Source organism: Poecilia formosa, unplaced genomic scaffold (assembly GCF_000485575.1).
Source record: "Poecilia formosa unplaced genomic scaffold, Poecilia_formosa-5.1.2 Scaffold95, whole genome shotgun sequence".
Classification (NCBI taxonomy): domain Eukaryota; kingdom Metazoa; phylum Chordata; class Actinopteri; order Cyprinodontiformes; family Poeciliidae; genus Poecilia; species Poecilia formosa.
In genome coordinates, this window is record NW_006800034.1 from 1,897,373 (window position 1) to 1,910,577 (window position 13,205).

The following is a 13,205-nucleotide window of genomic DNA, read 5'->3' on the forward strand; positions in this document are numbered from 1 at the left end:
ACATTGCACATTGGCCCTTACTTATCAGTCATGCATACTGCAGAAAACTATGTGAAGAGACATTTACTCAGATCTCAGGCTATTGGAGGCTGGTTTATGTCAATGTTCGTGTCGATCAAGCTGTGGTGGAGACTTATTACAGCACACGAGTGCAATATTTCAGTGGATTTCTTTATTTTGCGTGGTATGTATAAGTAAAAATAAAACATAAAAAATATCTTTTAGCATCTAAACAAGAAATCTTTATAGAAGCATGTAATTTCTCAGACGGCTGGTTGTTGTACAGTAGGATTCTGGAGTGTCTGATTTATCGCTGACTGTTCACACAGAACATTAAACAGAAGACAGTTGGCAGCTTGAGATGTATAATTTCACACAGGAAGCAAACATTTCCTGGATCTCACAGATGATTTTTAAATGCAGAGCGATCATTATATAGTTTTAGTCTTGTAGAGTATATTCTTATGCACATTTCTCCAAAATCAAAAACCACTCTAAAAGAGGGGGACCTGGTGTTAGGGAGCCATAAGAATGCAGGCGTTACCAACATCATGATGTTTTAAGCAGAAAATCTGGAAAGTGACCATTTAGCATCCACAGGCTAAATGCGCCACACTGAACTCCCAAAGCAGAGACACAGCGTGCAGTCCTGCACAATTTTGCGCTGAGCAAATGAACTACATTTGGTGCTCTGCAGCATAATGAACTACAGTCAGACAGTGTCCAGACTTCTTTCATCACTTCAAATATGTGACTGCATCATACTCATATTAGTCAGATGTGCAATTAGCAGAACAAAGTCACTTTAAAAACTACAGAGTCTTCAGCTCATTTGTGTCGCTAAATCTGCGGACAATCTCTCTAAATCTTTGGATAAAAACGGGGCGTAGTCTCTACTTTAGGATTCTTTGCAGCTGCCAGATTTATCGACACCAGACCATTCTCACACTGGGAATGTCCAGAATACACAAAGTTTCATAAATCAGACAAGAAACTTGTCCTCCATCTAGTCCTGTGCCCAAATCCACACCGGTGTGGGATAAATGAGCCTCAAAGCATTTGTGCAGCAGATGCAGAATGCATACATCAACATAGATCCATTGCCAGAAAAACAAACCAAAACTTAACCTTAAAGTCTGTATGACCTGGAGCTAAGTTTTTTTTCTTTTAAGTATTAATAGCTATTAATGATGGGAAAGCCCCAAGGAGCTTCTTTTAGAGGTTGTCAGAGCAAAAACCAACATCTGCCAACCACAGGAATCCAGAAACGCCAAACCAGCACTTTGTGACTGGCATAAGGAAGTTACACCCACTTTGTAATAACATGTTTGTGTTTGGTGAGGTGCCAGATGGGCAGCTGCCAATGCAGAGATGACAGGCTCATTAGATCATTCTGTGAGAAAACACCAGGCCAAGCAAAACTGCAATTATTTGTCTGAGGTTGGTGGTCAGGTCGCTTTGCAGCTCGTAAATCCAAATGAAATATAACTAACAGAACAAATCTCATAATGTGTTTCAACTCAAAAAGTAATTTTGATGAATCTGATTAATGATAGCAATTAGATTTTGCAATCATTTCCAAATATGCTTCCATTTCTTATAAATCTTACAACAAGGTAATAATGACGTGGACTTACAGAGCTACCATGCAATTCCAAGATGCTTATTTCTTTTAAATCGCTAATGTAATATTCGGGACATTAAGGTGGCGCAACACCGCTGCTATTTGTACAGTAACTGCAGTTTTAATCGAATAAATCAAGCAAAACACGGTGAGAATAGTTGAAGAAAAATGAGCTTCAGTCACAGCAGCAGTGCATCTTTCCCGTGCTCCACCACACCTGCTCAGGTCCATCTGTAATAATCTGCTGTCTCGACTCTGCAGGTGCACACCGGGTATTATACCAAGACCCACTTACCACAACCGCATGCAACAGGCCACTCCTATCGCTCGATTTCCACTGCTGTCTCAGCCCAATGCTGCCGATGCAGCACTCTCATGGAAAAAATTTGAAATTAAGTTTGGGTCTGAATTCTTCTTTTTTTTTCTTTTTGTCAAAATTTACTTACAAAAATTAATTTGGACGGACGGATGGGTCCTTAAATTATTCAGAGAAATGGGAGAAATGGCAATTAAAATAAAAGGCTCTTAAAAAAGAAAGAAACCGACTATGGCGCACGTTTTGTTTTAACATAAACAAACAAAAATAAAACATAAAACAGAGAAAACAGTTCAATTTGACCAATTGCGTTTTAACTGGTTTCAGTTTTAAGAACAAATATTCTTATTTAGAAACAATAAAAGATGATCAAACTAGTCATCAATTGCGCTTTATCTGATTTTATTTGTAAGCATCTCAGTAAAACTGACAACAGCACACTTTAACTCTTCCTCCTGCAGTTGGAACTTCCACACCAAAGAGGGTTGTTACATATGGTGCATTCAGTGATCAAAAGAAATTCATTTTTCAGCTTGTCGGACAATTTCTATGTCAGCCTTTAGTTAGCAGGCCAAACCTGTGCAATGCATAAGCAACTCCTCCACTTTTCTGACAAATCACAGTCACGAGTCCTTCATCAGTGATGTCACCAACGAAATGCACTTAACTCTGGTCTTAAAGTGGTTTTGCGAAGTCTAGCATGCAAGATGGGGATGCTAACGCACAGGCTATAACCAAGTCTCCATATATCAAATCAAGAATCAAATGAAGCAGTCATGCAAAAAAAAAAAAAAAAAACAAAAAAAAAGGAGAAAATCTTTGACAGCTTCATAAAACAACCTGCCTTGGAAAAACAAACAGAATAATGGGGGAAATCAGCTCTTGGATGTTGTTTGAAATTCCTGCACAACCAGGTGACAAACAGCTGAAGTTACTGAGAGACCCCTGAGACTTTCCCCGTTACTCGACATTCCTCAGATTGTCCCACTTCTATTTTAACAGCACCTTTGAAGAGCACAGATAAAATTTCTTTATATGTTTACCTTTCCTTCATCCCCGCCGCCTCCCCTCCCTCTCCCCTCCCCTGCAGCACTTCACATTTTCTCTTCCCTCCCAGAAGACAAAGCAGGCAGACAGCTCTAATAAACAGTGGCACGAAGCCTTACAGTGAAGGCGTATGCCGAGGCAGCCCGATGTGATCAATTATCGAGTGGCCGATTCTCTTTAATTAGAGGCTTTAAGTATTGAGCTGAGCCTGGGTGGGAAGCTGAGAAGCAGCATGTAAACCAACCTCATTACACTGCAGTGATTCACCTCCCAGGAGCTGTGATCCACACAGTGTTTACACCATACATTTGTTTCTGTGGTAACATATCGAGTAGAGGAATGGCTTGGTGACAGACCCAGTTTTTTTTTGTTTTTTTTTTTATGCGCCCCCCCCTTCCTCCTCCCTCTCCTCTCCTCTGCTCCACTCTCCATTTTCTTTCTTTCACTCTCCCTCCCACTCACTGTTGAAGAGGCTGTCACACTGGTTTGCCTTTTGTTGTGGAGAGTCTGGAGAGGTAGCACAATGTGTCCTAGTTAAAGCAGTGCCCCATCTGCCCGGCATAATTAGACAATTATGCTGGAAGGATCCATCATTAATTCCTTTGTGGAGCCCAATTTCGCGCCACAAAGAGGTCTCAGGTTTAGTTTTTCTTTGCAAATCTGTGTTCATTTACTCCGGCTCGGATTATCATGATCAAGTATCGATACCGTGGCAACTCAGGGCAGGAAAATATTCTGCTAATATTGACTGGTTTGTGCTGCTGTCGAGAAAAGGCCATGGGGGAATACTGGCTGCTGTGTTGCACTGAATAAAAACAAGCAGCTAGGAAACAGTGGTGTGATTACACCGGCAGACAATCGACAAACGACCACACTTAGTATTCTGGCTTGAGGTAAACTGATGGAATATATAACTTAGAATAATCTTAAAGCGATGTAATTAGGTTTGTAGACTAATCGTTTTAAACTGCCAGCTTAACAAGAAAGCTCAGTCAATCTGTGGCTGCTTAATACTAGGAAGAAACGCAGTTGCTTTACTATTATTGATTTCTGTTGCTATTTACCCACATTTATTTATTTGTTTCTTTCTTCCCTTCATCGTACCATTATTGCTACTATCCGGAAGCTTTAGCATCACAATCAATGGAATCTATATAAGGTGTGGGCATCAAGGACAAGGAATCTCCATCCAACTGGCTAAACATATTATTGGCATGCAGAGTGTGAATGCATGGTGCTTAAAATATAATCATCTGCCAAATATTGCAGCCAAGCAATCATTTGAAATACGGCATGCATTGAAATAGTGAGGACAGCTGAAATCTGATATAATGTACAACTTTAGCTGAATTATATGCATGTTATGACGGAAACCTCGTCACATTTTTGTAAATATCTAACCGCAGTGTGAGATCAGACCTGTCCTTTCATTACTGCAATTATTAACACTTGAAAACTCAAACTACGGTGAGTGAAACTTGTGTTTTAAACACAGTTTCTTTTCAAATTAAATCTAAACAAATGTATTGTTCATTTATTGTATAATTAAATAGCACACACACACACGCACACACAGACACACACACAAAAAACACAACAGCTTTTTTCTTTAATCTACACCATGTTATTTTAAAATTCACTAATTATAACATCTCGGGCTAAGCGTGAGGACCTTCCATTAACTTTCTCGGCTCCCCTCACTATCTTGTGCGCGGCCATCTTCTCTGCTATAAAATATTACAAACAATTGTAGGGTTTGGCAGACACTGTTGGTTCCTTTCACAATCTCAGGGTACATTTAGCTAAAAATGACGACTGAAGTGTCTGAATCAGCATTTGATTAGTTGTTTTTAAAAAGATTCTAAGCTGGATTTTATGATCCACAGATTATTTATCCAGAACAATTTGATATCCATTAAAGCATAACTATTTTTGTGAAAACATTAAAAAGCCTTTTCATCAACAAGATAACCTTATACAGAGTCAAGCATGAAAACAAAATCCAAGTCAAGTCAAACCTTGACTGAATCATTCTACCCTGATCACAAATTCCACAAAATATCATCGTGGTTTAAAACCTACAGCAAAAACATTTGGGGATTTTTTGTTGTTATTGTTGATTTTAAAGTCTTATAACTCAATCTTGTCACATTCTTCAGGCGCGGAAAGAGGGCGTTCATTCCTGCAAGGAGCTCCATTGCTTCCAGTATTGCAAATGGGAATATGTGAGCAGTTCTGACCATTAGGGATTTGATTAGGAATATAAAAACTGCAGAAAGGATTTAAACTCTCTGTCGTGTTTTTCCAACCACTTTTACTACAAAAGGCATATGTCTTAACTCAAGAGGCCAGTGGTGTCTGTACATTCTGCTGCATGGTAGGTATGAGGTATGCGCAGTTTGATTTGTGGCTCCGAAATCTGGCAGTTGTCCAAGCAAAATCCACCCAAATACCAGGAACCGAGCTTTCCCATAGATTACGATTTAAAATAGTTCAAAACCACCTACATCCAAAAGTCTGTTCAGTTAGCATTTGTTCCTTAACATGATAACTCAAGATTTTTGCAGTGAGGTATCTTGCCTGTAGTACATAACTTTCTTTACGCGTTTATTTTTTATGTATAGTGTATAAAAAAAAATTAGCTGAGAGGTTAAAGGTAACGGATAGTCTGAGAGGAACCAAGATCAAAGTGGACTTCTATCCTCTCAAATCAATTTCAGGCTCATAAAAGTGCCAGTGGTGTATGCGAGTTATATTTTATGAACTTTTGAACAGACATCAAGTGCATCAAATGGTTATTGGAGGCAGTGCAGCACCAATGATCTTCCCATGTGGAAGAAAAACCGGGAACAGAAAATATAAACCTGTTTCGGTGCGACAACAAAATTAGGCAGTGAGAATGATCAAGAAAGTGACTCCGCTTTATGGTATCACCAACTTTATAGTCATTCTGCTTGGCATCAATACTTCAACACAGGAGTAAAAGACGGAGCAATTCAGACACGGTGAAAGGAACTCTATGCAAAGCGAGTCACTTTTTAGAGGTAATTGCATGCAGTTTTCTATCTGTTGTTCATGGCTGACCTGCCTCCAGTCAGACTCCTAACGTGTGAACTCGCGTAACCGTTAACGGCTCACCATTTAGACCGAGAAACTCAGCTAGAGAGACATGTGGGAAGATATTTCACAATGCAGCTCAAATCTGATTAGAGCAGCAATCTAATCAGCCATGAATTCATCTGTGAAGACAAGCAAGCAAAGAGAAAATCACCGCAGAGAATTCGGTGTAATTATCAAAAAATCTCACAGTGGTACATTAAAATTCTAATTACGACATATTATCTTAATTGCTAAGGAGATGCAAATCAAAACAAGGTTAGCGCTGCTCCCTTAACATACAGGAGAACATGTGGTGGGAACCCTCTTCAGCATTCACAGAATCAGCTTGACTTGTTCGACATGAGAGGCTGTCATTCTGTAACGCTTCTCCCTCTTTGGGGGCGATAATCCTCGCTGAGAGCACGCACGCAGGCGCGATCGTGCAACAATAACAAAGAACAAACATCTAATTGCCTCGCAAATCATTTCCTTTTATTGTATTAAACAAAATGTAAGTGAAAGATGCTCAAAAGGCCCCTAATTTTGTCGTCCAGAGAACTAGGAAGGCTTCCCAAATGAAACTTTTTTCACATTTTCGTGCTTGGCCAGCAATGCTGCTGTAAATGTATTCATGTATAGAATAAATCAAATACTGGAAAGGAGGAAAAAGTTCTCAAGAAACTGCAACTCCCTGGCTACACAACAAATTGTATGCCATAAATTGTATCTGACAGGTGCACACTGTAACTCTGCCGACATAAGACAGGCGGATGACAGCAGGCACAAGGGGTAATGGTGACAGGAGAGAACATGCCATTCTACAGATTTATGAGAGGGCCAGACCGAGGCCATCTATCAGTGGAGTCAATTGGCATCTAACATGGATAAGAAATGTTCAAATGAGGCTTTGGAGGGTTACAAAGATGACAACCTAAACTAAAATGTTGAAGTGTGCTGAGATATACAATATGATGCCAGCATCAAAGGGGGATCTCATTGTGCCTTGCGAAAGTATCCATAATCCTTGCAGCTTTCCTCTCTTTTTCACATTACAATCAAAGACTTGAATGCATTTTATTGGGGTTTCATGTGAGAGACCAACACAAAAAAAAAGCAGATTGAAAAGTGGAGGCAAAGCAATACATGGTTTTAAAAATGTTTTACGCATAGAACATTTTATTCGTAAAATAAAATGACGCATCGAGAAGCCGTCTTATTAGTAGATTCGTTCTGTGTGTAATCTAATCTCAGTACAAACGCAGCTGTTCAGCGAAGGTCTCGGAGGTTTGTTAGAGAATATTAGCGAACAACTGCATCATGCAGACCAAAGAGCACAGCAAGACAGGTCAGGGATAGAGCTGTGGAAACATTTAAAGCAGAGTTAGGTTATAAAACAATGTCCAAGGTTTTGAGCATTTTATGGAGCAGTGTTCCCTCCAAAAATGAAAACAACTGTAAACACATTTGGTTAGCCATGGCCACCTACCTAAGCTAAACGGAAACGCACATGCGGGTCAAATTCCTTGGGAAGACGAAGTTTAATATGGACAATCCTGAAAAAACCCTTTGAATCCTAATGTCACAAAATCACTGCCAAATAATCGCTAAGCTGAGTAGCATTATTTCAGACTTTTGACCAAATCAAACAAGTTTGATTTGTTTGATTTGGTCACATGTCACACCACTGTTCTCTGTTTGCTCTCACTTATAGGGCTTGAAATCTACAAGCACTGACATATACATCAGAGAGAACTTTCACATCCACATGACTCTGGAATAGCTTGAGGTCGGTGTTCAGCTTTTTAAAAACTAAAAACAAATCTTTTTAAAATTGCGTTTAATCAACTATTCGATGTACTTTTCTATATTTTGTGTACAGCACTTTGTAATCTAGATGCATGGAAAGGTTCTACATAAATAAAGCTTTACTTACTATCTAAACAAACAGAGAGCTGTAGCTGTAAAAGCAGTGAAAGGTGGTTCAAAAGGTATTGCAGTTTTTAGTACAATTTGATTAATTTCATTTGGGGGTAGCAGAGCAAAGGGAGCTGAATACAAATGCATGCTGCAAACTTAAAAAAAACAAAGGTAATGTTTCTTCTGTTTACTATTTACGCACTGATGTCACATAAGATACAACAAAGTTTGTCATTTTAATGTGGCAAAACCTGAAAAAATACAACTGGTAAAAATATTTCATAAAATAGCTGTGAGCACGGTGCTTTCTTTTAATTTGAGTGGCTGTGCTTTGACTTCTCTCGAAGTTTTCACTCTATAATAATTACAGTAATCAAGAGCTTTAACTAGCTGTAGTTATTTCTGAGCGCTCAAATTCTTGACAGAAAATAAAGTGGGGGTTAAGGCGCGCTTTCGCTGAAATATATTGGAGTTTCTCTTCCATTTGGCTTCGGGGGATGGCGGTTACCCCTTCTGTAAATTGAGTTTCTTGTTCTCACTTTCTCCTCGCACACAGTACAAACACTTTCACAGACGCACACAGCCCTGCCCTCGCTGGACAGGAATGAATGGAGACCCCAGGAGTTCCCTTTGGCCCCGGCCCTGGGAGTGTATAGCAGAACCGACAGCTCTGATCGCTCCTGAGAAAGCAAAAGCTGCTCGGGGATCGCTTTACAATTCTCAGGGGCTCGAATAACCTGATCTTGAGCTGATCCTGAGCTCTGATCCTTTTTGGTATTGGGTTAGGAACGTGTGAAGGGGCCTGTTGAATGAGCTCGCTGGATATCAACATCCTCACTCCGTGTTGCTCCGTTGCGGCAGATTGTTTGACTTGATTAGTCTCTGCCCAAGTGTTAGACTACCCAACGCCGGGCCCTCCAGACACCAGTATCAGTGTGTCCGAGAGGAAAAGTGTTTTACCAGGTCTCGAGATGGAGCCCATTACCCTGAGTGAAAGCACTGTAAGTTAATAGGATTTGCTCGCGATCAAGAGACTGAGCTATTTCCTGAGGCTGTTACAGGCCAAAGCACAAAAATAAATGTTCCTTTATTCAACCCTATTAAGCTTCTACCTCCCCCCCAAAAAAATACTCCCTACCACCAACCACCCTAACCCCACCCCTACTTTTTTCTCCTTGTTGGGGTATCTGTTTTTTGGGGGGCGGTTTTTTTGTTGTTGTTGCAGGAGGTTGTGCCTTCCCTCTACTCCCTCTCTTTCTTTTCTAACAAGCAGCAAGCAAAAGCGAAAGGTTGGCACTTTTTCTCTAAAGGAGCCATTTGTTCAGGTGAAAATGAAACTTGCATGGTAAGCAGAGTGAGGCTTGCTTTTGGACAGGGGCAGAGGGGATTCCAGATTAATCACAGGACTATACACCATGCAGATATTCATTGAGGAGGAGTAATTGCTAAGGGGCTTTATGTAATGTATTCTCCCCATGAGGTAAAACCTTGTAGGAGTGAGGAAGGATAATAGCGTAAGAGGATCATATAAAAATGTTTGCTGCTCCAACCTTTCGCTCCGAGCTTAACCCTGACCTCGGATAGTAATTACAGAGTTACAGAGTTAATTGCCGACTGATCTGAGGAAGAAGATCCGTCCTGTTCTACTGCGATGTCAACTGGGCTTAAATGTAGAGGCATAGAGCATAGATATCTCTGATTTTTCATTGCTACAGCAGAGTTTCTGAATTCTTTGAATTTCCCCGTTTAAATAAAGAATATGACTTATAATTACTTTTTTACACACACGAGAAAACAAGCTTGGGTTACTGGTTTCAGGTGTTGAGGTAGTTAAACCCAAAATTATTTGTGCTCCGCGCGACTCAAGTCTATATGTATAGTACTTTTCAGCAGCAAAGCAGTTCAAAGTGTTTTACTTAATAAAAACATAACACAACAAACAAACAAACAAAAAGAAACATTACATTAGAATGGCAAAATAAAGACAAGTAATAACAAGTTGCAATCCAGAACAGAATTAATCAATGTTCAAGATATTAGGAATCAAAAGTATCTCTAAACTAATGGGTTTTTCAGCCTTGATTTAAAAGGAACTCAGTGTTTCAGCAGTCATGTAGTTTTCTGGAAGTTTGTCCCATATTAGTGGAGAATTTAAATTGAATGCTGCTTCTCCATGTTTGGCTTTCACTCTGGGGAAGCAGAGCTGATTTGAACCAGAAGACCTGAGGGGTCTGGAAGTTCAGGTCTTTAATGTGTTTTTGGTCCTAAGCCATCCAGTGATTTATAAAGTAATAAAAGTATTTTGAAGTCCATACTCTAAACTACAGGGAAGCAGCGTTCAGGATCAGCTGTGGCTGTCATTTTAAACAGACGTGAAAAGACACTGCAACAGGTCTTAAACCTACTTTTATTAAACTAAGACGTTTCTTTTGGGATATGAGAAAGTTCTCTGTAAAGATATTAAAAACAATGTATCAATAGTTAAAAACAACCAAAATTATGCACACCCTTCTTAGTAGTCAATGGAGAAATCTTGATATTAGAGCAATTAAACTTGCTTTTCGTGTCTATATCCTTCAAGGACAAACAGGTGCACACCATGGATGGATGGGTTTTACGTATTGGACAGGTGTAGAGGTTAATTTCAGACGATTAAAATATATGTTTGAAAGAGAAGGTATGGCTCGACAAATCTGTAACGAGCTGGTGCGAATTATAACTTCCGGCCCTGCTGACGCTGACACAGACCCGCATCCTTTGGTGAGCACGACAGGCTGTAGCCCCAGACAGAAAAAGCACATTACACTACATAATAAGGCTCGATTTCCTCTGGATTTGTTTAAACCCTAAAGAAAGAATGAAACTGGTGTGTTTCACAGTAGATCTAAGTGCCGCTCACTCAGGAAACCTGAATGTCTTCAGTGAGTCAAATAGTTAAGTTGAGCCGGAGCTGCCATAAACCCGGTGGGAGAGCTTGGAATAATCTAGGCGATGTTAATGATGCAATTTATATGTGAGGGGACCGGTGTTTGGCAGGCTGTTTCCGTCTGAACGGGCTGCACAACCCAGCGAGCTCCCAGCACCCCCCGCTAGATGGAGGGGGTGGAGTAGGAGGAGGATGTCAGAGCCCATGTGAAAAGAGGGAGCGAGCGAAGCACTGATAAGAGCCATTACTATTAGTGTCTGTCTGTCACCTGCTGTGCGTCATCCAGCCTGCTCTCTCTCCACATGCGCCCCATCCCTGTCGCTCCATCCCCGATCCGTTTTCCTGAGGCACATCACTTCAAATTTGCACTCACCTACACATTTTTCCATCCTGTCAAGGATATACTCGGCTGGCTCGACAACTGAGCCGGGCTGAACTTTGAAAACTCCTGCGAGCTCTGTTTCAAAACAGTTGTGAATTAGCGAAGGTGCAGACATCTGCCAGCATTTATTCAATAAACACAACAGAAATAGATGCAAACGAATTGGCAGAAGAGGGAAGAAAAAAAAAATACTCGACTCACAGAGAGTTTTTCATGTTTTTCCAGGCCAACACAAAGCCTAATTTGGTATTTCATTTATTGCTTGGCACAACTCTACAGCTCCTTAAACTTATGAACTCGGGAGAAATGAACAGTAATTGCAGGCTGTTCTTTATTTTCTTAAAACCTTTTTAAGCAAAATATTTAAAGCTGTTTTTCCTCAGTTGCTATGCAACACTTCAACCGCAAGAGTGGGAGCATGCTGAGAATGTGCCAAATAAATACTACTGCCACAGGCATTCTGCGGGGAAATATGAGAGAGGGGCATTATTCAATACTTTTATGAAAATGGAGGGCGGTCGTGTAAAATGCACAATCATTCGCTCATTCAGCCGTTACTTGACCTGTGTGAGAAGATAATCCCAGTGGTGATTTGTTTAATGAAACATTGTTTACAGTCTCAGACCAATCAACAGTACTCTGTGCACATAATTTACACATTTCTGAAGTTCCTGCCTTTAAAGGGAATAGCAAGTCTTGTCTGTAAAATCAAACTTATTTGGATACATTATGCCACCTAAAGAACAACATTTCATGCTCAGTTTTTATGTGGACTTTTCTAAATTTCCTGTTTTATCAAAGTAAAATTAGTCATTACTTTAAATGTATTTGCATTTTCCCCCTTTTTCCTATTTATTACAATGTTTTCACTTAAATTCATCCTTTAAATGTGCATGCTTGTATTCAGCAGGTGCAGCAATGACCCCAAGGAGTAAAACTTTCATCCCAAGATGGTCAATTGATTCTTAAATTTGGAAAAGATTAAAACAAGGCTGTGCTACCAGTTACCCCCATTGTCCATGTACCTGCAGCAGAGCAGTCAACACTAAAGGGCTCAATGTTGCGGCGCTGTATCACATTTTCTTCATTGACTTTTGTTTCAGTTTTTTCTTCATAGTTTCGAGTTCACTGGAGACCAACAGGTTGAGCATCCAGTGCTTCCAAACTTACATTAAGATATCAAGAGAAGTGTTTGTCATTTCGCCCCTTTGCCGTTTGGTATTTTTGAAGTTTTGGACATGAAATTCACATTGTTTCTTTGTGTATGAAATGTCGCTGTGGAACAGCTGAAAACAATTGTGAAAAATAAACTGATGTGCAGTTGTTTAAGTAGATTGTTTACAGATGCAACAAGGAAGTAGGACAGGTTTGTAGCACATGAATATAATAAATGGGGTTGTTGATTGACAAATGGTATAAATTGCCTCAAACACATCAAAATTTGCTCATCAGGCATAATGTTTGCTAAAGCCAGCTGATCAGCTCAGGTGTTCTGCCTCTTGTGATGTCATCAACCCAAGTCCTCACAAAGCAGAATTGATGCTGTATTTCTTCGATGTACTTATTAGAAATCCTACTGTTGTAGTCCATACTTCATCACTCAGCTATTCTTCTACATTTAAAGGGGAAACATATACACCACTAGATATTTTTTTTAAATACAGAATATTTAAGAGGCCATGCAGCATACTAACTGTCCTGCTTTAAACATCTTTCAGTAGTTTGACTAGTGAATGCTGCCAGATCTGTAGACTTCCCTTTTAACAAGTCCTGTCAGATTGCTCTCAAAGCTTGGGCTCGAGCCTGAGCAGCAGTACAAAAGCCACGTACGAAGCAGGAAACTCTTCGATACAGCCTTCCTTCCCGAGCCGGGAACCAAGGACTCAAAGCAAGG

General features: G+C 40.1%; 2 protein-coding genes across 6 annotated transcripts in view; both read right to left on the minus strand.

The window, feature by feature from the left end:
* LOC107836893 (histone acetyltransferase KAT6B-like) overlaps window positions 1-13,205 on the minus strand; it is a 151,485-nt gene that overhangs the window by 137,421 nt on the left and 859 nt on the right. The window lies entirely within an intron of this gene.
* Window positions 1-13,205, minus strand: part of adkb (adenosine kinase b) — a 163,622-nt gene that overhangs the window by 123,996 nt on the left and 26,421 nt on the right. The window lies entirely within an intron of this gene.